This window comes from Hemitrygon akajei, chromosome 5 (assembly GCF_048418815.1).
Source record: "Hemitrygon akajei chromosome 5, sHemAka1.3, whole genome shotgun sequence".
NCBI lineage: Eukaryota > Metazoa > Chordata > Chondrichthyes > Myliobatiformes > Dasyatidae > Hemitrygon > Hemitrygon akajei.
In genome coordinates this window covers 136,999,569-137,024,671 of record NC_133128.1, presented here as the reverse complement: position 1 = coordinate 137,024,671, position 25,103 = coordinate 136,999,569, and the positions used below count along the sequence as shown (strand labels likewise).

At 43.6% G+C, this 25,103-nt stretch overlaps 1 protein-coding gene across 3 annotated transcripts in view; it reads right to left on the bottom strand.

The window, feature by feature from the left end:
- The window catches only part of col18a1a (collagen type XVIII alpha 1 chain a), a 268,123-nt gene that overhangs the window by 205,858 nt on the left and 37,162 nt on the right, over positions 1-25,103 (bottom strand). Inside the window, exon 1 of one of the 3 annotated variants that reach the window (XM_073046611.1) lies at positions 15,410-15,534. The exons of the other annotated variants lie outside the window; for them this stretch is intronic. The gene's annotated coding sequence lies outside the window, so the exon portion shown is untranslated. Of the gene's footprint in view, positions 1-15,409; positions 15,535-25,103 lie in introns of those variants that run through there. 3 annotated transcript variants of the gene reach the window in all.

The following is a 25,103-nucleotide window of genomic DNA, read 5'->3' as shown; positions in this document are numbered from 1 at the left end:
TGCATTGGAGTTTATAGGAAAAATAAGCCTGCCTTTAAAAGGTAAAATTGCTGCGGTTTATAGCTTTCAGAAGTAAAAGCACATCCCAACCCTCCCCCAGGCCGACACTGATGCATAGACCCATGGCTTTGAGCGTCAACTGCATCGCAGTGTTCTCTCAGAACATTGTGGCACATTTAGGTGATAAAATGGGGCTTTAACCCAGCTAGCTCGAAGTGTGACCCCTTTCATAAAGAAATGTCAATTGATTGGAAAAAAAATGGAAGAGGGCGTCTTTAAATGGTTTCGTCTGAGCTGACTGCTATAATGGTAATGAGAATCACAGAGGATGTGGGCAAGTTGAATTAATGTCAACAGAGTGATATGTGACACAGGAATCAGTCAATGTCACCCAGAAGTACTTGCACTTCTGACCCTGTCTCCGGGGAGCTCGGATCATACACTTCACTCAGCCCAGAGTCTCTCCGACACCGCTTCATGGAGAAATTCTGTTGTCATTTGAGTAAAGAGTGATGCCTCACCCAGCACTCTGGCAGTGTTCTGTCCTGTATGGACAAGATCGGAAAAGGCTGCGGGGCCTCACACACTCAGCCAGCTCTACTGTGGGCATAAGCCTCCTGAGCACCTTCAAAAGGTGATGCCTCAAAAAGATGGCATCCATCAATAAGGCCTCCCACCACCCATTACAGAACATGTCCAGGTACAGAAGCCTGAAGATACACACTCAATACTTCAGGAACGGGCTTCTTCCCCTCCATTTCAATGGTCCATGAATCCGTGAACACTACTTTTGCTCTCTTTCTGTACTACATATTTATTTACTACGAATTTCTTTTTGTAATTTATAGTGCATTTTGTGTATTGCACTGTTTTGTTGCTGTAAAACAACAAATTTCACAACATATGTCAGTGATAATAAATCTGATTCTGATTCCTAGATGTAAGAGCACAAAGGGAATCAGAGGTGAAGTTGTTGCATTGGCATTATACATATTACTGAAAGCGCTCCCCACTGCTTCACTGGGGAACTCAGTCCTTTTTACCCCCCGCCCCCAACAACATCACCCTCTCTCCCGTTGCAGTTCTGGGAACCCAGCCTGAGCCCTACCCCTCTGCCACTGCACAAGTTACAATAGTGCCCACTACCCGATGAGCTCCTCACCACTGAGGAGATCTGTGCAACCAGGCAAAAAGACGGACAGGAGACAGGAGCAGGGGAGCAGAGACACTGCTGGATCAAGGTGGGTCTGTGAACTGCTGGCAAAACTGCTCCTTCTCCATCGCAAAGGCCCACACTCTCCATGCCAACCAGACTGAGCTCCGAGTCACAAATCCTGTGCTAAGCAGCCATGCTGTTTACCCTGGCTGCCCTATACCAGCCCTCTCAGGCAGAATTTTCACACTCAGTGGTGACTCATTGCTGCAGAAACACCAGACGGGAGGGATTTATACTAAATTCCTGCCGCAATACCAGGGTGTCAAGCCAGACTGCCAGCTCCACTGCACCCAGCCTGAGCAGACATACAGTTGAGTACTGGAGGACCAAGTGCTCTACTACTGTGGGTGGCATTAAATGCCACATCAGTAAAGGCAGCAACACTCTAACCTCCCTGTCAAAAGGTTGTGGGTTCAAATCCCACTCCAGAGGCTTTAGTTTTAGTGCTCTAGTGGCAATCCAGGCAGTATGAATGTGAGATTTAATTAAGACGGTCTTTGTCCTCTCCACCAGATACTAAATGACCCATGACACTGTTTGGTAGTGCAGGGGAATTTCCCCTAAGGAAATGGGGAATATTCATCCTCCAACCGACATTTCCAAAACACATTCGCATTGTTTACCAACACACACAAAATGCTGGTGGAACGCAGCAGGCCAGGCAGCATCTATAAGAAGAAGCACTGTCGATGTTTCAGGCCGAGACCCTTCGTCAGGACTAACTGAAAGGAAAGTTAGTAAGAGATTTGAAAGTAGTGGGGGGAGGGGAAATGCGAAATGATAGGAGAAGACTGGAGGCGGTGGGATGAAGCAAAGAGCTGGAAAGGTGATTGGCGAAAGTGATACAGAGCTGGAGAAGGGAAAGGATCATGGGACGGGAAGGCCTCAGGAGAAAGAAAGGGGAAAGAAAGAACACCAGAGGGAGATGGAGAACAGGCAGAGTGATGGGCAGAGAGAGTGAAAAAAACAAACAACTAAATATGTCAGGGATGGGGTAAGAAGGGGAAGAGGGGCATTAACGGAAGTTAGAGAAGTCAATGTTCATGCCATCAGGTTGGAGGCTACCCAGCCGGTATATAAGGTGTTGTTTCTCCAACCTGAGTTTGGATTCATCTTGACAGTAGAGGAGGCTGTGGATAGACATATCAGAATGGGAATGGGACGTGGAATTAAAATGTGTGGCAACTGGGAGATCCTGCTTTCTCTGGCAGACCGAGCGCAGGTGTTCAGCGAAACGGTTTCCGAGTCTGCTTCTGGTCTCACCAATATATAAAAGGCCACACCGGGAGCACCGGACGCAGTATACCACACCAGCGACTCACAGGTGAATTCACCAATATATAAAAGGCCACACCGGGAGCACCAGACGCAGTGTACCACACCAGCCGACTCACAGGGGATTCGCATGGTTTACCTCAGTGTTGTTTGTGCGACCTTGAATGTGCCTCCCACAGGATATTAAACTACACTTGTTGTGCACGTCCAAAATCAACTTGGTACTCCACGGGAGATCAGCACATATTCCTTAACAACAAACAATCTGCTGGGAGAACTGAACGTATCCAGCAGCACTGCTGGATGGAAAGGAACTTTTGACATTTTGGGTCAAAACACAGAATCAGGATATCTTGCATCTAAATAATTCTTTAATGCAGCATGCAGAATTAGTAAATGGATTCCTAGACCATTAGAGTACTATAAACAAAGAAATTATGGTAATATGTTTTTAAAAATCACTATTTTGGCCTCAGCTGCAGGACTGTGACCAATTATGGACACCCCACTGTTGGGAAGATGACAAAGCCGTAGAAAGATGTCAATGGTAACCAAGACATTTTCTCGGAATAGCAAGTTGATTAGAGTCAACATTGAGAGTTTAGTAGAGACTAGACAGGAAGAACTCACCATCAGTGGAGGATGTGAGCTTATGGCTGGATCAATGATGGAGCAGGGTTACTTGTACTAATTAAAGAAATACTGGTGGTCTAGTTATTGCTGTTTTGTACGCAATAGTCTTCTGTGTGCCACACAGCTGTTGTGTTTCTCCATATTGTAACACTGACTACTCGTCAGAAATATTTCACAGGCTGTGAAGCAACATACAGCTTTTAGAGGCCATAAAAGGCAGAAAGCAATAGGAAATCTGGACTGAAATGTGAAATATTGTTGGACCAGCTATCTAAGCTTTCTCAGTCGACCAATAAGAGTGTGCTGATCTTTGATCTCAGTACCTTGTGTCCACATTCCTTAGGTTCAAGAATCAAACTGATCCTGGCTTTGACAACAGTTTACTGCCAGCAGCCAAGCTCACACTGTCCTAAACAGCTGACCTTTTGTCCTTACAAAGTGACCACTGCTTTGTGCTACTCAGACAGAAGAAAAACCCTCTCAGCATTTTTTCCATTAACACTCCAAGAATTTATGATTCAATGTGATCTCTTCTGCTTATAATTACAAATCTCCTATAAACTCTTGAAGTGAGCTGGCGTGACCTACAAGTCTGTAAGACCATAAGACAGATCTAGGCCATTCAGCCCACTGAATCTGCTCCGCCATTCCATCATGGCTGATTCTGGATCCCACTCAACCCCATACACCTGCCTTCTTGCCATATCCTTTGATGCCTGACCAACCAGGAAACAATCAATTTCCGACTTAAATATACCCATGGACTTGGCCTCCACTGCAGTCTGTGGTAGAACATCCCACAAATTCACCACTCTCTTGCTAAAAAATTCCTCCTTACCTCTGTCCTAAAAGGTCACCCTGAAATTTTGAGGCTGTGCCCTCTAGTTCTGGATACTTCCACTATAGAAACATCCTCTCCACATCCACCCTACCTAGTCTGTTCAATATTCGGTAGATTTCAATGAGATCCCCTCACATTCTTCAAAATTCCAGTGAGTATGTGCTCAAAGCCACCAAACACTCTCATACATTAACCCCTTCACTCCTGGAATCATCCTCATGAACCTCCTCTGGACTCTCTCCAATGACAACACAACCTTTCTGAGATATGGGGCCCAAAACCATTGACAATACTCCGTACAGCCTGACTAGTGTCTTATAAAGCCTTAGTATTATCTCCTTTCTTTAATATTCTATTCCCCTTGAAATAAATGCCAATAAATACCTAATAAGCCCTCTATAAACACAGATCTGCTGATCTAAGTTTCATTTTGATAACAAGTTGCTCTTAAAGCACAGCTAGGAATTAAGGAGTTTTCAAGTAACTCACTGTGTAAGATCACAGTAAAGGGTGAGATCATTTGCATACCTACTGCACAAAAGTATTAGATGCCAACGTTCATTTCGTTTCAACCAAAAAGACAGAAAGGGAGATGTATCAGTAAATAGAGAACTCTGCTGGCACCATCACAATCCTCCCAATACACAGGCCGTCACTGTTATGAGAGAGTTCATGTTTACAGATGTCCATATGTTGGCTCTGTCCTTAAGTCAGAAAATACATGAATCACCCACTATGGTAACCACACCTTCACAGAATTGTAATGAATAGCATCAAATGTGCACACCATTGATATGAAAGAACAATTACTGGAAGTAGAAAGAGGAAACTGGCTCTAAATTTTGTGGGTATGCCACTTTGTTGAATAATGATATTATATGGGAGTTGAGTGTAAGAGCATCCATAACCTAAGGACTACCTGCTCATTTGCATGACAGAATTCAGAAGAGAGATCAAAGTATATGTGTCGGCATTTCAATAACCAGTCCAGCACTCCCACTGATCTAGATTATCAAATCTGATTCTAGCACCCGTTCTGCTATTGTATTCTAAATGTGCTTCATTAAAGGATACAAACACAGTTCATTAATATTGCCAAAATATGAAATAAACACAGAATATGCTGGGAAGGAGGATGGGAATTGGAATGATAAGGCTGAGGATGGGGCAGTTGGTAGAGAAGTTGATGCAGTGTGTAGTGAGACCGTGAGGATGGCAGGACAAAATTGTAATTGCCGGGATGAGGTGAAGTGTAACATGAGGGCAACATTGAAAAGAGCGATGAATACAGGACTTAAGGTTTGAACGCACACAGCATACAGAATAAGGTAGAATGACCTTGTAGAGCGGTTAGAGATTGGTAGATATGACGTAGTGAGCATCACTGAGATGTGGCTGAAAGGAGATCATAGTTGGGAGCTTAACATCCAAGGATACACCTTACATCGAAAGGACAGGCAAGTCGTCAGAAGGTGGCTCTGTGGTTAAAACAATGAAATCAAATCCTTAGAAAGCGGTGACATGGAATTGGAAGAAACAGATTCCTTGTGGGTAGAGCTAAGAAACTGCAAGGGTAAAAAGACCCTGATAGGAATTATGTAAAGACCCCCAAACAGTAGCCAAGATGTGGGAATACAAATTTCAATAGGAAATCAAAAAAAAGTTATGATGAGGGCAATATTACAATAATTATGGGGCTGGGGGGGGGGGTCAATGTGCAGGTAGATGGGAAAATCAGATCACTGCTGCATCCCAAAAGGGAGAATTTGTAGAATGCCCCCGAAATGGCTTGTTAAGAGCAGCTTGTGGTTGAGCTGACTCAGGGAAAGGCAATACTGGATTAGTTGTTGTGTAATGAAGCAGATTTGATTAGGGAGCTTAAAATAAAGGAGCCCTTAGGGAACTGAGTGGAGGTATTGAGTTCAAAAGTAAAGAAGTTATGTTGAAACTTTATAAAACTCTGGTTCGGTCACATCTGGTGTATTGCATATTTTTATTGCATAAAAAAAATTAATTGGATAGGTATACGGACAGGAAAGGAATGGAGGGTTATGGGCTGAGTGCAGGTCGCTGGGACTAGGTGAAAGTAAGCATTCGGCACGGACTAGAAGGGCCGAGATGGCCTGTTTCCGTACTGTAATTGTTATATGGTTATGTAGTTATATAGTTCTGGTTGCCCCACGGTAGGAAGGATATTAAAGCTTTGGAGAGGGTGCAAAAGAGGTTTACCAGGATGCTGCCTGGTTTAGACAGCATGTGTCTAGACATGCTGTGTTTAGAATGTTTAGATGTGTTTAGACATCATGATAGGCTGGAACAATTTAGGTCGTTTTCCTTGGCGCGGCAGAGGCTGAGGGGAGATCTGAGAGAGGTTCATAAGATTATGAGAGGCACAGATAGAGTAGACAGAGAGTATGAAATGTCTAACACCAGAGGGTGTGTATTGAAGGTGAGAGGGGGTAGGTTCAAAGGAGATATGAGGGGTAAGGTTATTTTACTCAGAGAGCAGTGGATGCCTGGAATGTGCTGCCTGGTACAGTGATAGAGGCAAATACATTAGAGGCTTTTAAGAGCTGTTTAGATAGGCACATGAATATGAGGAAGATGGAGGGATATGTGTAGGTAGGAGGGACTGGTTTTTTGGGTTTTTCATTTACTTTTTAGCAGGTTCAGCACAACATTATGGGCTGAAGGGCCTGTTCCTGTGCTGTGCTTTCTATGTTCTAATTCACTTATAAGGTGAATCACTTACAAGCTTGAGAGGGAGAAGATAAAGATGTACCAGTATTCAGTGGAGAAAATGGGATATGCAGAGGCATGAGAGAAGATAGCCAAAGTTAATTGGAAGGGGGTTGCAGGAATGCTGGCAAAACTGCAATGGCTGGAGTTTCTGGGGCCATTCGGAAGGCGCACGGGAGATACATCCCAAAGATGATGAAGTATTCTACAGGGAGAATGAGGCAACCATGGATGACAAGGGAAGTCAAAGCTAACACAAAAGCACAAGAGAGGGAATTTAATATAGCAAAATTAGTGGGAAATTAGAGGATTGGGAAGCTTGAAAAACCAAAAGAAGACAGCTAAAAGAAAAAACACCATAAGGAGAGAAAAAAAATGAAATATGAAGGTAAGCTAGTCAAAAATATAAAAGAGGATACCAAAAGGTTTTTCTCAGATATATGAAGAGTAAAAGAGAGGTGAGAGTGGATATTGGTCCATTGGAAAATCATGCTGGAGAGGTAGTAATGGGGGGAGGTGCAATAAAATGATAGAACTTAATTGGGACCCCTATTTTTCATGTTATATGTTGGTGATTTGGATGATACTATTGATGACTTTGTGGCCAAGTTTGCAGATGACACAAAGATAGGTGGAGGGCCATGTAATGTTGAGGACACAGGAAGCCTGCAGAATGACTTGGACAGATTGAAAGAATGGGCAAAAAAATGGCAGATGGAAACTAGCATAAAGAAGTGTATGGTCATGCAATTTTAAAAGAAGGAATAAAGGTGTAAACTATTTTCTAAATGGGGAGAATATTCAAAACTCAGGGATGTAAAGGTACTTGGGGGACCTTGTATAGGATTCCCTAAAGGTTAACTTGCAGGTTGAGTTGGTTGGAAGGAAAGCAAATGCAATGTTAGCATTCATTTCAAGTGGACTAGACTATAAGGGCAAGGATGTGATGCTGAGGCTTTATAAGGCATTGGTCAGACCACACGGAGTATTGTGAACAGTTTTGGGCTCTTTATCTAAGGAAATATGTGCTGGCATTGGAGAGAGTCCAGAGGAGGTTCACGAGAATTATTCCAGGAATGACAGGGTTAACATATGAGGAGTGTTTGATGGCTCTGGGCCTGGAGTTCTAAACGGGAGTTTAGAAAAATGGGGGGGGGGGGGGGGATTTCATTGAAACCTATCAAGTATCAAAAAGCCAGACAGCATAGATGTGGATAAGGTGTTTCCATTAACAGGCAAGTCTAGGACCAGGTGGCACAGCCTCAGAAAAAGAGGGACGTCCACTTAGAATGGAGATGAAAAGGGATTTTTTAAGCCAGGGGGTGGTGAAGCTGTGGAATTCACTGAAACGGGCGACTGTGGAGGGCAAATCATTGAGTATATTCAAAGCCAAGGTTGATAGCTTCTTGGTTAGTCAAGGTTTTAAAGGTTGCAGGCAGAAGCCAAGAGGAGGAGGTTGAGAGGGTAATAAGAGATGGATGGAATGGTGGAAAAGACTCGATGGGCTGAGTGGCCTAATTCTGCTACTAAGTCTCAAAGGTTTAATGAAATATTTAACAGGTCAAGCAGCAATGAGAAGAAGCAAGGTTGTTGATACAGGTCAATACTGAAACATTTCTCTCTGCACAGATACTGCCTGGTTTGCTGCCCATCTCCAAATGCTCTTTTTTCATATTGTTGAAAAGCAAATACTGGCCAGGACAGTACCGAATAACTCCACAGTTATTTTTAAAAGTAAAATTGTTTGACTCTTTAAAGGAAAAGATCTACACCTGCTTAAGAAGGCAGATAAAAGTTTGCACATCCAACAATTTTATTCAACAGCTCAGCATTCAACACTTGAAACTAATCACTAAGCTCCAAGACCTAGGCCTTGATACCTCCCCGTGCAACTGGTTCCTTGATTTCCTCACTTGCAGACTAGCAACATCTCCTCCACAAAATGAAAGGAAATAAATAAACTATTTCTTCATTTTTCCTGTAACTACCACAAGAAAATGAATCACAAGGCAGTATATGGAGAAATGTTCGTACTTTGATAATTTGATAATAAATTTACTTTTAACTTTGAACAGCATAACATTCCTTCAGTCCTTTTTTGAAGCATCAGTAGTGACTTTTGATCTTGGACCTCTGGGAAGGTATTTATGCCTACCACCCAATGACTCATTACTGGATACAAGGCCACTCCCAGCATTCTGGTTTATATAATGCTTTGAAATATTTAAGCTAAGATAATTCAGCCAATACTACTCAAAACTTTCCAACAGATATATCTGCAAAAAAAAGTGTACGTAATCAAATCAGTGGTCTCCAAAAGTAATTGTTATCCTTCTTCATGGTGGATCAGGGGTTAAGAATACATCCGTCTAACAGGTCAAGAGTTTAAAGATAAAATTCAGATTAGAGGTTCTGGCAGAGCAACTGTACTTAAAGGGAAAAAGAATATTTGGCTGGAAGCGCTTACATGTTTTCCATGGCGATGTGGTCTTTGAAGATAACAAGGCCAACACTGCCTCTTCGGCCATTATGTGGTCACAAGAGCAATAAAGCCATTAACCTGCTAAACAAACAACGCATGCCCATCCCACAGGTCAGGCCTACGGACCTTGTTCTCAAGGGCTAACTTTAAGCTAAAGGAATAGGCGGGCAGAGCTAACAAACAGAGTGAGAAATAAACAGAAGCTTGCTTGAGAGATGGAGTGGCTCTCAGCTACCAACCCTGTTCACAGTGTGTGGGGGGGGTGGGGCCCACTGGATTTATAGCTGAAGTACCCCGACAAGGAGTAGCCCAAACAAACAGAGAGTGTCACACCAGATTCGCGTGAGAACAGATTGGTGACTGGTGCCTCTCGGGTGCAGGATCTGTCCATGCTCAGCATTCCAACTCTCTGACTCACCCTCCAGGTAAAAACTAAAAGCCCCTCCTGCTCAAAGTGGCTGCATTCCTGCTTCTGATTGCTTATTTATGGAACTATGTTGTTCCCATTAACTGTTGAAATATGCCATCAGGCAGCTGTCAGAACATGATTTTAAGGGAGAGGGATACCGCTGCCGCGAAGATCATCCAGCTCCTAGGGTCGGCAATCCTTGGCCAGTGGGCTGAGCAGGAAATTCCACAGTGGTGTGGGGATATTCAAATGCTTCAGCATCAGAGGCAGGTTGGTAAGCCATGGGCATGTTATGTTGGTGACACAGTCTGACACATCTGTGTGTTTCGATGTGCACGTGACAAAAGACGCTGATCTTTATCTCCATCTCTTTTCATATCTTCCCTCAGTGGCATGGATGTTAGATTAGTGTGGCACAAAAGGGCTGGTCGAGTTTAGGACATGGATAAAGAGAGATCTGGTATGCCACCAAAGACCAGCAAATTTCTGAGATGTGCAGTGGAGAACATTCCCTCTGTTGGGTATGGAGAGGCCACAGCACAGGATCGGGAAAGGGTTGTAAACTCAGGCATCTCCATCTTGGCACCGGCCTCCCCAGCTCCAATGCCACACTTAAGTTGACGACACCACTGCTGCTGGCCAAATCAAAGCTGGTGACGAATCAGCATAGTGCAGGGAGATTGAAAATCTGGCTGAGTGGTGAAACAATAACAACCTCTTACTCACTTTACACTTATGACTGTGTGGCTAAGCAAAGCTCCAATGCTGTTTTCAAGTTTGCTGGCAACACCACTGTTGTAAGCTGAATCAAAGGCGGTGATGATTCAGCATATAGGCGGGAGATGGAAAATCTGGCTGAGTGATGCCATAACAACAACTCTTACTCAATGTCAGCAAGACCAAGGAACTGATTATTGACTTCAGGAGGAGGAAACCAGAGATCCATGAGCCAGTTGTCACCAAGGGATCAGAGGTGGAAGAGGGGTTAGTTAGCAACTTTAAATTCCTCGGTGTTATCATTTCAGAGGACCAGTCCTGGGTCCAGCACGCAAATGCAAATATGAAGAAAACATGGCAGTGCCTCTACTTCCTTAGGAGTTTGCAAAGATTTAGCATGACATTTAAAATTGACTAACTTCCATAGATGTGTAGTGGAGTGTATATTGACTGACTGCATCACAGCCTGGTATGGAAACACCAATGCCCTTGAAAAGAAAATCCTACAAAAATTAGTGGATATGGCCCAGTCCATCATGGGTAAAATCCCCACCATTGAACACATTTACACAGAGTGTTGTCGCAAGAAAGCAGCAACCATCATCAGGGACTCCCAGCGCCCAGGTCATGCTCTCTTCTTGCTGCTGCCATCATGAAGAAGGTACAGGAGCCTCAAGATTCACACCACCAGTTCAGGATCAGTTATTATCCCTCAACCATCAGGCTCTTGAACCAGAGGGGATAACTTCACTCAATTTCACTTGCCCCATCACTGAACTGTTCATCTCAGGTTCTCGATAGTTATTGTTTATATATTTATCATTATTATTTTTCCTTTTGTATTTGCACAGTTTGTTGTCTTTTACGCATTGGTTGTCCTTTTCGTAGGGTGCAGTCTTTCATTGATTCTATTCTGGTTACTGGATTTACTGAGTATGCCCATAAGATAATGAATCTTGGGATTGTATATGGCGACATATATGTACTTTGATAATAAATTTACTTCAAACTTTTAAGAACATTTTCAAAAGGCAATGCTTCATCCATCATCAAGGTCTGCCCACAGCCTAGGGCATTCCCCCTTTGCATTACTACCATCAAGGGAAGGCAAGAGAGCCTGAAGACAAACACTGAAGCCTCCTCTCTTCCACCAGATTTCTGAACGGACCGAAAATCCATGAATACTACCTCATTAATTTTGTTCTCTTTTTATATATACATACACATATATACATATACATCTTATTGTAATTTATAGTATATTTTACGTATTGCACTGTACTGCTGCCACAAAACAACAAATTTCATAACATATGTCAGTGATAATAAACCTGATTCTGATTCTCACCCACTTGGGATCAATTCCTTCAGCAAAGAGGAAGTAAATTACAGCTTTAATTAGGATTAAGGCACGCATGATCAAGTCCATAGGAAGATTCTTAAAACCAACAAGCTTTCTAAAGGAGGTCAATGGTTAATGAAAGGTTAGAGAGAAGTTGGCTCATTGAAAGGGTGGTAGAAGCAAAAAGGCTTGTCACAGACTGAGTAAACTCTTGGTCTGTGGCCTTGTTGGCCGTGGAACCTCAGTGCATTTTGCCTCCACCTATCCTGAGAAAGTAAAGACCAAACAACATCCTGTCTGGTAAAGTTAACAATATCCTGTCTGTCCTCACAAGTGAATGAAAAAGACTGCAAGACACTATTTAAAGAAGAGCAGGGCAGAGTGCTTATCAATTATTATTGCCCAGCAAACATAAGATAACCAAATCATCGTCAGCATCCGCAAAACCAAGGAACGGACTGTGGATTCAGGAAAGGGAACTCGGGAGAATGTACACGAGTCCTTATTGAGATCAGTGGTGGAAAGGGTGAGCAGCTTCAAGTTCCCGGGCACGTTGGAGGATCTATTCTGGGCCTAACACATTGATGCAATCATGAAGACGGCATGCCAGAGGCTCGACTTTGTTAAGAAACAGAACAGATTCGGTGAGTCTTATGAATTTCTTATAGATGTATGGTGAGGAGTGAGCCTGGTATGGAGCCCCCAGTACACAGGATCACAAGAGGCTGTAGCCTCGGCCATTCACCCAAGATGGGCACAAGCCTCCTTACCATTGAGGTCATCTTCAAGAGGCGCTGAGTGTGGGTCATCATGCTCTATGCCTTCTCCCCAAAGGTAGTGACAAGAAGAGGGCACGTCCCAGATGGTGAGGGTCCTTAGTGATGGATTCATGCCCTCCTCTCTTTACTACCATCGGGGAGGAAGTTTGGGCGTCTGAAGAAAAAACACCCAATGATTCAGGAACAGCTACTTCCCTTCTACCATCAGATTTCTAACTGGTTCATGAACTCCTGAGCACTGCATCCTCTGTCTCCTCTAACACTGTATATTTATTTGTGTAAAATTGTTGTTTCACTGTACTGCTTCTGCAATGAATTTCACATCATATAGGTTAATGATAATAAATCTGATTCTGATCACTCTTATTATTGAACCCAAACCCTCACTTTCCCACAAAGTGAGATGAAGTGCACAGAGCAAGCGTTACAGAACAGGAGAAGTCTTGCATTTCTTTCGCATCCTTAACAGCCCAACGCGTATGACAATCAATAAAAGAGTGAGAACGAAAACTCCAAACAAAAAATTATTGCTTCCCAAGCGAGAGGACGCCAACATTCTGAGTGTAACCTTACTCTGTTCATTGTGTGCCTATATCAGTGCCATCACTGCTTTCTACTAAAACATTAATATAAATTTAAATAATATAAACCGCAATTCAGTTCAAATTAAAAGTTACAATTATAGATTAACAAAATCACTCTGAAGCAAAGTGAACCCTGTTGTTAGTTTTACTGAAGCACCAATTTCCACTTTGAACATTTTCAGATCAGAGTGTCACAATCATGAATCAGTTTACCACTTACATGTATTTTTATGCCTCCATATTACAAACGAGGAAGCCAGTCAGCGCAATCCCATTCTCCAGCTAAATTTTCCAGGCAGATTATCCTTCCCACTTTCCCCACCAACCACCCCTCTCCCCTCCCCCCACTCACCCACATACCCCAACAGTTAACCTACTGACCCGCACAGCACTGGGATGTGGAAGGAAAGTGACATGCTGGAAGGAGCCCCACATGGGAGGAGGAGAATGTGCAAACTCCACACAGACAGCATCCGAGACAGCACCTGAATCCAGCTGTGAGGCACTGGTTCTACCAGCTGTGCCACTGAATCTGCAACAGCTGCAAAATTAAAGGGTATTTAAAAGGCCACATAGGCATGAGATAACAACCGAGGTGGTGTTCGGAGTGGTAGAGTGGCAGAAAGTCATGCATACAAGGGAAGGGCAGTTTTGGAGGTGCCCAGAGACTCCAAGCATAACTAGGCTAAGAAGATTACATGGATAAGGAGGAACAAGGAGGAAAAGAGTACTGCAATTGATTTTTCTTGTAAAAATTGTGTAGAATTTATGTTTCATTTCTGTTTTGTTTGTGAATGTTGCTTGCATGATGCCACATGCCTGTGATAAGGTTTTGCATTACAGCTGTGCGTACATGTGCTTGTGCGTATGACAGTAGACACGACTCCAGGTTTTCAGAAGCTAATGCCCATCACCTGCGCAAGAGTGCTGGGCAAACTAAACTTGGTGCACATTCAAATTCGAAATCCAGCAGAGCTTCAGATGAGCTCAAGGCTGAGAGGGTGGGTTATGGGGAGGGGGAGGGGGGGTGCCAACAGAACTCCGGATATGTGAAGGCTGTGAATAACAATAGCAGGGTCAGAATCAGGTTTACTATCAGAATCAGAATCAGGTTAAGTTATCACTAACATATGCCAGCAAATTGGTTATTTTACAGCAGCAATACATAAAGTATAACATAAATTACAAGAAATATATATTTTAAATATTAAATTAGTCGTGCAAAAAGGGAGCAGAAATGAGCTCATGGTCCATTCAGAAACCTGAGGGCAAAGAAGTAGTTGTTCCTAAAACACTGAGTGTGTGACTTGAAGCTCCTGTAGTTCCTCCCTGATATAATGAGACGAGAGCATGTCCTGGGTGGTAGAGGTCCCTAATGCCTTGGCAGATGATGAGCTAATGCAGTGGCAGATGTGAGCAGAGACAAACTATTGCACGCAATGTAACATTGTTCCAGGGGTATTTACATATCCCAGCTCCTTGAAGACTCCTTGTTGCCGCTCTTGACCACCCAGGTGGGCCCTTCAGATGCATCATTTGCAACATACTCAACAAATGCTAACAAACAATGGCTGGTGTAAAGTCAAGGCTTATTTGTCTCCAACCCACCGAGCTCCATCAGCATTCAAATGGTCCGCAGAGTGTACCAACTGATTTAGTCATGCGAGAGGCAAATAATTGCTCTGTAACTGCAATGAGCAGAAGCCCACCACTGTGGTCGAATCAACCTACCTGCGGCCAATCTTGTCACCCAATGGTCAGAGACTTCCAGAGGAAGGGCTTTAATATCTATCCATTCTCCAAAGATGTGAAGATTGGTAGGCTGATGGACTGTTGTAAAGTGTCTGTTGTGTGTGGCTGACAATAGATTCTGGGGCAGGGTGGGAGAAGCTGATGGAAATTTGAGGAGAATAAAGTAAGATTACTGGAAGTGGCTGGTTGATGTAAAGTCAGTTTTGCTGAAAGCTTTATTTCCATCATGTATGACTTCAAAAATATTCAACCACAAACTGTTTTGACAAATGGGCTGCAATCTGTCCCTGTGAAGCTATGGGGCAGCCTCGTCTCCTTTGAAAGAGTGACCTGTGAAATCTCCAGATTTCAGAGATTAGTATATTATCAATATGGAACAAACGTGGATATGGTTAAGAAAACACATTGGGCACCGTTGCAGAGCAATGAAGCTAACTGGTAGTAAGACGATATTGGGAAGCAACTGTGAACCAGGAGATATGACAGTGTGCTGCTGGGTAATATTGCCACAAGGAACAGGTGGAGACAGGGAAAAGCTGGGGAGGCGGTGGTGTGGTGCACCCTGGGTAACATGGGGAATGAGAAAGAAAACATTGAAAGGCATTCTTAGTTTGCAGTTATTAATTAAAGCAGAGCTCACCTTCACAAAGTCCTTGAGAGCCAACCTGCCAATTTCAGTTTCTTTGTGAGATCTTTGCAGCATCACGTAAACTTCAAAAACCCTTCACAGGCCACGAGGCACACTAAAAGACATTTCTTTCTTTAAAGCAAGCCGGGCAGAACCACTTTAGGGAGGTCCACACATGCAACAGCAGCAGCAGGAAAGTCTCCCAGCTGTCAGACCTGCAGCTAAAGTGGACTCAGCCACCCATGGAATCAGATGCAGATGAATATTCATTTGCAAAGGTTAATCCAGAGAAATGTGGTGAAGGGGTGAAGTAAGAAGTTACAAGTTAAAAAGTAATCAATTTGAAGAACAAGAGCTAAACAGTAACTGCAAAAGGTTGTGTTTAAAATTAGGCATTAAATCAGATTAATTATAAAGGAAGCAAAAACTTTTCCAAGGGCTAGTATCATTAAATTCAGGAGATGCAATATCAAACTTCCTAGCAGACCTGGACATTGCACCTTTGGAAAGATGAATTATTCCCTGTGAATATTTTCCCTGATGAATTATTCCCCTTGGAGGGGCTACAGTCAGACTCACTTGCTCAGTAGCTGGGATCCGGAGGGTTAAATTACAATGCAAGTTGATACAAACCAGAGTGCTTCATTGGAATCTAGTACAAGAGACAATTCAGCTGAAGATAAAAGGGAATGCTGATAGAACTGGTACAAGAAATTATTGCTGCTGGCCAGGAAGAAACAGTCTCAGATTTGCCAGGTGTGAGTCAGGAAACGCTTCATACAAATGACTTAAGAAATCTGAGACCCACTTCTGCCAATGGCAATTAATGCTAAGTGAATTGTTAATTTTAAACATCAGACCAACTATTTTAAGCCATTGTATTAAGGGATATGGGACAAAGGCAACTTTATGGGTATTAAGTGACAGATCCCACAAGAGAAAAAATGAGGGGCTAAGTGACTATCTCTTGTTTCATACTTTTATTGCATCTATCCTTAGCAAAAGTGCCTCGAGTTGCATTAGTGGAATTCAGTAGGTGTGGCTCTAAAACCATAGAAGACGGTGAGAAAGAACTGTGCTGAGCACAGTTGAGGAACCTCAAAAATCCTGCCTCAGTGATCATTCAATAAAGCAACCAGGTAGTTGAGTGTTGGCCACAGCTCAGGACTTAGAAGCAAAAGGCCGAGCACTATCGAGAGATTCTTCCAGAGCAGTAGCATTCCCCCGGCCAATATTTCACACATTCTCACATTGTTAATTTGTGCACTGCCAGCTCCAATCACGATTGCTGTATTTTATGAAGTCACAGATACATAAAGCAGGAAACAGGCCCTTCGGCCCACCAAGTTCCTGCTGGTCATCAATCACCCATGTAGGACACCCAGTAGTAATGCCCATGCCAGAATGTGTGGCCTACCCTCAGCACATCCTTAGGTGTGTTGGTTGTTAACGCAAACAACACAGTTTCACTGCAAGTTTCCATGTACACGTGATAAGTAAATCTGATCGCGGTCACAAGAGACTGCAGATACTCGAATCTGAAGCAACAAGCAAAATGCTGGAGGTAGTCAACGGATCAGGCTTCATCTATGCAGAGAAATGGACAGCCAATGGAAAATAAAGACCTCATTTGAAGCCCTTTCAGCCCAAATCAGCTGGTGCCAGCTCTTTGGAAGCTGCTTAATCAGCCTTGTTTCCCCCTACAAATACATCGCCCTACAAATATTTCCACCTCATATATGCATCCAATCCTTTTGTGAAACCTGCTTTCAAGTGCTGCCGTTCAACATGTGAGGACCTGGGAGGTGGGATGAGCAAAAGTTAGTTAATAAGACATGCTTTCTAAAAACAGAGAAACACACAGCTTTTGAAGGAAATTCCAAGGTTCCACAATCTTGGACAGAGATGTGGGAAAGCACAGAGCCCAGACTTGGAGAAGGACACAGCTGGACGACACGACAGAGTCCTCTTCCCCAAGAAATTATTTTAAGTTGCCGACTTAGTGCCACAACAGATCAGGGAAGCTCAATTAATAGAGGGCTGCCTTACAACTTTGGCAAACTGTGTGTTCAGTCCTGAGCTCTGGTACTGTCTATGTGGTCCATGTTCTCCCCATGACTGTGTGGGTTTAGAAACATAAAAACATAGAAAGCCTACAGCACAATACAGGCCTTTCAGCCCAGAAAGCTGTACCGAACATGTCCTTACTTTAGAAATTACTTAGGGTTACCCATAGCCCTCTATTTTTCTGAACTCCATGTACCTATCCAGGAGTCTCTTAAAAGACCCTATCGTATCCGCCTCCACCACCGTCGCAACTTCTCTGTACCTACTTCCAAGCAGCTTAAAACTGTGCCCTCTCGTGCTAGCCATTTTAGCCCTGGGAAAAAGCCTCTGACGATCCACACGATCAATGTCTCTCATCATCTTATACACTTCTATCAGGTCACCTTTCATCCTCCGTCACTCCTAGAGAAAAGGCCGAGTTCCCTCAACCTATTCTCATAAGGCATGCTCTCCAATCCAGGTAACATCCTTGTAAATCTCCTCTGCACCCTTTCTATGGCTTCCACATCCTTCCTGTAGTGAGGTGACCAGAACTGAGCACAGTCCTCCAAGTGGGGTCTGACTAGGGTCCTATATAGCTACAACATTACCCCTCGGCTCCTTAACTCAGACCCACGATTGATGAAGGCCAATGCACTGTATGCCTTCTTAACCACAGAGTCAACCTGTGTTGCAGCTTTGAGTGTCCTATGGACTCATAAAGCATTAAGAGTGATCTTTATCTACACCAGTTGACTTGTAGCTGGACAAGCCTACAAACAGAACTCTGAACACTATTACAACCATGTTCACTCTTCGATGATCTAACCTTCAGAATTAAGCAACTGGTCAACAGAAGAACAAAGGAGTCATTGCAGTGAAGTATGAAATAGTTCCTCTATTTAATCAATTATTTACATCAAGAAGTAGCTGTAAAAGAGCTGGAAAAAAACACTGAGGTGCTGTATTTGTGTTCTCACCTATTGTGTAGGCAGGATGTCAGTTCAAGGATAAGCAAAGAAATGTATTCTGGAGGTATTTAAAGTAAAGAGTATGTTAAAAACATTCAAAAATTGGACAGGATTGCGATATAAACTCAGATGAATTACTCAATAAATAGTCAAAGCAAGCACATTTGGAAGCATTCCGATGGACTCTTATCAATGTTATTGCGATAATAAGAGACAAGTGCAATTATGGAGGGAGGATTTTCCCAGCATTGAAAGCAGCAGTGAAAATGGTCTATTTAAACCAGGACTTTTGGAATAAGACCCTATTGCAATCTTTTCTAAGTAGTCATATGGTATATCAGAATTAGGCAAACAGCCCTAATTTCTAATCTCCACTGCAAGAACCAAAGGAGGAAAAGCAATTAAAAATGCAAGTGGGGGACTGATATCAGTGGTAGGGAAGTTATTGAGATATTATATATACATTAAAAAAGTGAGGTATCGTTCAAGGGTTCAGTGTCCATTTAGGAATCGGATGGCAGAAGCAAAGAAGCTGTTCCTGAATCACTGTGTGTGCCTTCAGGCTTCTGAACCTCCTACCTGATGGTAACAGTGAGAAAAGGGCATGCCCTGGGTGCTGGAGGTCCTTAATAACGGACACTAACTTTCTGAGACACCGCTCCCTGAAGATGTCCTGGGTACTTTGTAGGCTAGTACCCAAGATGGAGCCAGCTAAATTTATGACTCTGCAGCTTCTGTCGGTCTTGTGTAGTAGCCCCACCCCCTCATACCAGACAGTGATGTAGCCTGTCAGAATGCTCCCCAAGGTACATCTGTAGAAGTTTTTTTTGAGTTGATGTACCAAATCTCTTCAAACTCCTAATGAAGTATAATCACTGTCTTGCCTTCTTTATAGCTGCATTGATATGTTGGGACCAGATTGGGTCCTCAGAGATCTTGACACCTAGGAACCTGAAACTGCTCACTGTCTCCACTTCTTGATCCCTCTATGAGGGTTGGTATGTGTTCCTTCACCTTACCCTTCCTGAAGTTTTGATGTTGTAAACCATTAAAATAAGCGGACCGGTGATAATGGCAGCTGTGAAGAGGAGGGTTAAAGTAATCATGGAGAAGGAGTTAGTAGCAACCATGCCAGGTCCAAGAAGGGAAAGTGGGTGGTTACAGGGAGCAGGGGCAAAGCGTCTTGCGGGATAGCATGCAGAAATAGGAAGAGGAAGAGAGGGTTTGGGGTAGGAGGGAAACAGAGGAGGTTTGGCTAGCTTTAACAAAGAAATCCACAAGCTTCACAATTATTGGGGGATATAGGAATGAAGGTGCATGTGACAGGGAGTTGGACTCCAGGAATGAAGCCAGGGTAACCTTGACAACCCACAGTCCTCCTGGCAGATTCTAGCCAGCGGAGGACAGAAATCCTTCAGCAATTCATGTGGGTTAGAAGGAGCAGAAAATAGGAGAGAGCTTTAGTTCCTGTGGGAAGGAAGATATCAAAACAGCAGTGACAGGGTTTTAGAGTAAATTGCTATTTTTTTTAAATTGCTTTTGCAAAGAGATGTCAAAGAGCAAAGGATGATTCATTGGAACAGATGCTTGAGCCACTGCCTCAGTGCTAGAGACACCCCCCCCCCCCCCAATATCACCCACCCAACAAAGTGCATGTCTCAGTGGCACAGCTAGAAGAGCCACTGTCCCTCTCTCTGCCAGAGGCCTGGCTTCGATGCTGAACTCTTGAGCAGTCTGTGTGGGCTTTGCACATTCTCCCTGTGACCTCTGGATGGCTGTTTTCCCCCAACTTCCCAATGCTGTGCGGATTGGTGGATTAACTGGCTGCTGTAAATTGACCCCAGTGTGTAGATGAGTGGTAGAATTGGGGGGGGGGAGGGGAAGAGTTAATGAGAGTAACAGAAATGGGATTAATGGTGTGAACTGGTGCTTGGTGACCAGCATGGGCATGGTGGGCCGAAGGGCCTGTTTCTCCTCAGTACTTGTCTATGCCTGCATGACCAGTTGAGATCAGATCATGTGGAATTCTTAATTAAGTAATAGAGCTCCCCCACCCAAGGCAGCTATAGGAGGATGTGGGATAGGTGCGGGAAGGACGGGTTTTGATGGAGAGTGATCAGGGACAGCTCTATTCCCATCTCCAGTTATGGACATCAAGGTTAGCTCCGTGATAGGATCATCGCATGAAGTGCAGGACACGAAAGACAGGAGCAGTTATTGCTTCCAGTGAAAGTGAGAAACTCAGAGGGTGGTGAGGTGCAGCTTAGAAACGGCCGTGCCAGTTTGAGCAGAAAGTAAGCAGACGCAGTCACAGGACCAGTGCCGCTTCCCATAGTTTGAGTGCATCACTGAGACTCTAAAAGCTCTAGGGCCGTGTGTGTCGCTCCGACAACGAGATCCCCTTACACAACCCTATTTACAGACGCAGTCTCCATTTCACATGTTACCAAGGGCAACCTGCCGAAGAAGGTTCAAATTCAGCAATAAATAATTCACTGGGGATATCTGTCACTCATAGTGGGGGGATTGAAGTGCAGGAGCAGCCGTTCCCTTCGTACAGTGCTGACCAGTTTCACATGTCATTCCCCCGCGGTGTACTCCAGCTCTCCGGTATTATATACAGCTCTTTTGGGAATACGAGGTCATCATACAAAGAGCAGCAATACAAGAGGCAGACAGAAGATAGCCCAAGTATTGCATACGGGGCATTATCAAGAGGTTCTTGCTGGTAAGTGGGGACACGCTCTCCAGAAGCTGAAGAAACGGAAGCTGGCGTCACATGGTAGCGTTACAGTTTGCGCTTCGCCTTACAGCATTAGCTGTAAGATTGGAGCTCAAGCGGTGCCGTTGCCTGTAGAGAGTTTAGACGTTCTTCCCGGGACCCTCACTGTGCTCTGGTTATCTACATTCCAAAGCGTTAATGAGTTGTGGGCAGGTCACATTGGCACAGTGGGTACAGGGACACTGGTGACCTGCCTCCAGCGCAATCTTCGTGGATTTGATTTAAGGCAAACAATGCATTTCACTGTCTCTTTCAATGTACATGTGACAAATAAAAGCTAATATCAATCTTTAAACACAAGGTCATAAAGTCATTCAGCATTGAAATAGGTCCTTCGTCCCACTGAGTGTGTTAACCATTCACACAAATATTCCACATTAATCGCTTTTTTTTTTATTGTCCTCATATTCTTGTCAACCCCCACCCCCACCAATATTCTACCGTTTACCTAAACACTGGTGACAATTCACAGTGGCCTATTTTTTAACTACCAACTCACATGTCCTTAGGATGTGGGAAGACACTGAAACATGCAAACTCCACACAGACAGCGCCTGAGGTTTGGGTTGAAACCCAGGGGCTATCAGTGGAGGTGTGAGGCAGCAGCACTGCCCACTATCCAGGAGAGCTTGATGATAAACCCCTTTGTGTGCTATTCCAATACTGACTGACATGGCTTGAAACATGGAACACATCTTCAGGTAAGCTCACTGCCATTCTGCAGGGATACAGAATCCAAATACCTTCCCTTAACATTTGAAGATTAGCCTTACTTGTCACCTATTCATTGAAACAGACAATGAAATGTATTATTTGTGTGCCATTCAAATCAGCACAGATTGTGCTGGACAGCCCACAAATGAGAGAGACAGAGACAGGAGTAGGAAGCACAAGTTGACTAAAATCATGTGATACTTCACAGCAGGTGATTGACAGTGAAGCTGCCTTCATTTTGAAGAGAATGAGGTGTACATTTGGAAGGATGAAATCTAAAAAAAATTTAGTGAGGAGCAGAAGAGATGGGCCCACACTCTCCACTGAGTGGATTCCACCTGGGCTTTCATTTCAGTCTAATGCTTCTGCTGTTGAGCTGAGCAATGAAGGTGGTGTGACAGATGCCAGGCGGTCGGTGCATTAGATAATGCTGCCTGTGTGACAAAATCATAAGACCATAAGACTATGAGACACAGGAGGAGAATTAGGCCATTCAGCCCATCGAGTCTGCTCTGCCATTCCATCATGGGTGATTCCTCAATCCCATTCTCCTGCCTTCTCCACCATAACTTTTGATGCCCTTACTAATCAAGAACCTATAAAACTCTGCTTTAAATATAGCCAATAACTCGACCGTCTGTGGCAATGAATTCCAAAGATTCATCAGCCTCTGTCTAAAATTCTTCCTCATCACCATTCTAAAGGGACGTCCTGAATCTTGAAAAAGATTGCTGAAGAGATAACGGGTGCATTGGTCATGATTTTTCATGAATCACTTGATTCTGGCATGATTCTGGAGGACTGGAAGTTTGCAAATGTCGCTCCACTCTTTAAGAAGAGGGGAAGGCAAAAGAAAGGAAATTATAGGCCAGTTAATCTAACCTCAGTGGTTGAGAAAGTGTTGGTATCTATTACTGAGGTTCCAGGGTACTTTGAGACAAATGATAAAATAAGTTAAAGTCAGCATGGTTTCTGTAAAGGGAAATCTTGCCTGAAAAATCTGTTAGTTCTTCAAGGAAGTAACAAAAAGGGTGGACAAAGGAGAAGCAGTGGATGTCATTTACTTGGATTTTCTGAAGACATTTGATAAGGTGAAACACATGAGGCTGCTTAAATAGATAAAATCCTATGGTGTTACAGGAAAGATACCGACATGGATAGAGGACTGGCTGACAGCCAGGAGGAAGTGAGTGGCAATAAAAGGTGCCTTTTCTCATGTGCCAGTGACTAGTGGGGTTCCTCAGGGATCAGTATTGGGACCACTACTTTTCACATTGTTTGTCAAAGATTTGGATAATGGAATTGATGCTTTCTGGCAAAGTTTGCGGATGATATGAAGATGAGTGGAGGGGAAGGTAGTGCTGAGGAAGGAATGTGATTGCAGCAGGACTTAGACAAATTGGAAGAATGGGCAAAAAAGTCTCAGGTGGAATACAGTGTTGGTGAATGCATGTTAATACATTTTGGTAAAAGCAACAATAGTGCAGACTATTATCTAAATGGGGAGAAGGTTCAAACAAAGACGAAAAGTGACTTGGGAGTCCTTGTGCAAGACTCCCAGAAGGTTCATTTACAGGTTGAGTCTGTGGTAAAGAAGGCAAATGCAATGTTGGCATTTGTTTCAAGGGGAATAGAATATAAAAGCAAGAAGATAATGCTGGATCTTTATAAGACACTAGTCAGGCAGCACTCAGAGTATTGTCAACAGTTTTGGGCCCCATATCTCAGAAAGGATGTGTTGTCATTGGAGAGAGTCCAGAGGAGGTTCACAAGGATAATTCCGGGAATGAAGGGGGTCAACAAATGAGGAGCTTTGGGCCTGTATTCACTGGAATTTAAAATAATGGAGGGGGAATCTCATTGAAACCTACTGAATGTTGAAAGGACTCGATAGGGTGGAAGTGGAGAGGATATTTCCTATGGTGGGGGCATCCAGAACTAGAAGGCACAGCTTCAAAATTGAGGGACAACCTTTTTGAATGGAGGTAAGGAAGAATTTGTTTTAGCCAGAGAGTGGTGAATTAATGGAATGCTCTACCACAGACTGTGGTGGAGGCCAAGTCTGTGGGTATATTTAAGGTGGAATTTGATACTTTTCTGATCAGTTAGGGCATCAAAGGATATGGTGAGAAGGCAGGTATATGGAGTTGAGTGGGATCCAGTATCAGTCATGAAGGAGTGGCAGAGCAGACTCGATGGGCTGAATGGCCTAATTCTGCTCCTATAGCTTATGGTCCTTGTATTCTGAATCTGTGCTCCTGCTCCTAGATTCTTCCACTATAGAAAGCATCCTCTCCACGTCCACTCTGTACAGAGGTTGTCCAAGGCACGAAGCCAGCTGCTCCACAACGGAACTCTCAACTGAACTGGCTGCTGGTGGTTTTGATACGCGCGTTGAGTTCGGGTCAGCTTTGACTGAAGCTGTCAGTTTAAAGATTATTACAGTCATGCAGAACCAGAAATCCGATCTGTGCTTATTGTGCCTCGTGCTTTGGTGCAGTTTGAGTGTATGCCAGCAAGTGATGGGATTACCACTGGTTAACAGCTAGGCTCATCAGATCATTATTCACCAAGTAAGTATATTAATATAGAACGTAGTACTACACAGCACAGGAATGGACATTTCAGCCTACAGTGTCCATGCCCACGAAACACTGCTCCCAATCCTGTCCCTCTAGCTCCTGCCTAATAATGTTGTAATTTGGTTTCCTGCAAGATAGCACTGCAAGTAGCCAAGCAGTAAGCCCCAAAGCAACCAGCGATTTACTGCACACCTGCCTTTCACCTCCACACAGGAGATAGTCATGACAGGCTGGAACTCCAGCAGCACCGCACATCAATGGCGTCCTGACCTTCAAACATAAAAGAATTTCAAATATGGTTAAAGAATGTAAAACCGGGGCTGGAAATTGCAAGAATCTGACATTACTCCCATGCATGATGTATGACTGAAATGAATAATGCTGAGATTGGGATGTAGATAAGAACTACCTGAATTCCAGTGAAACAGCTTTTCCATAAATGGTTCCAGCAAGGTGATAACCAGCAGCTACTTTTCAGCTTAACACTAGAGAAAACAATCATAAACTTGGGTATACCCAGCCAGACAAGAGTCAATGTTAAAGGGCCCCAGTGTACAATATGTTTGATATTCTTGCCAATCTCTTTGCCAATTTGCAGTGCAACACCTTTG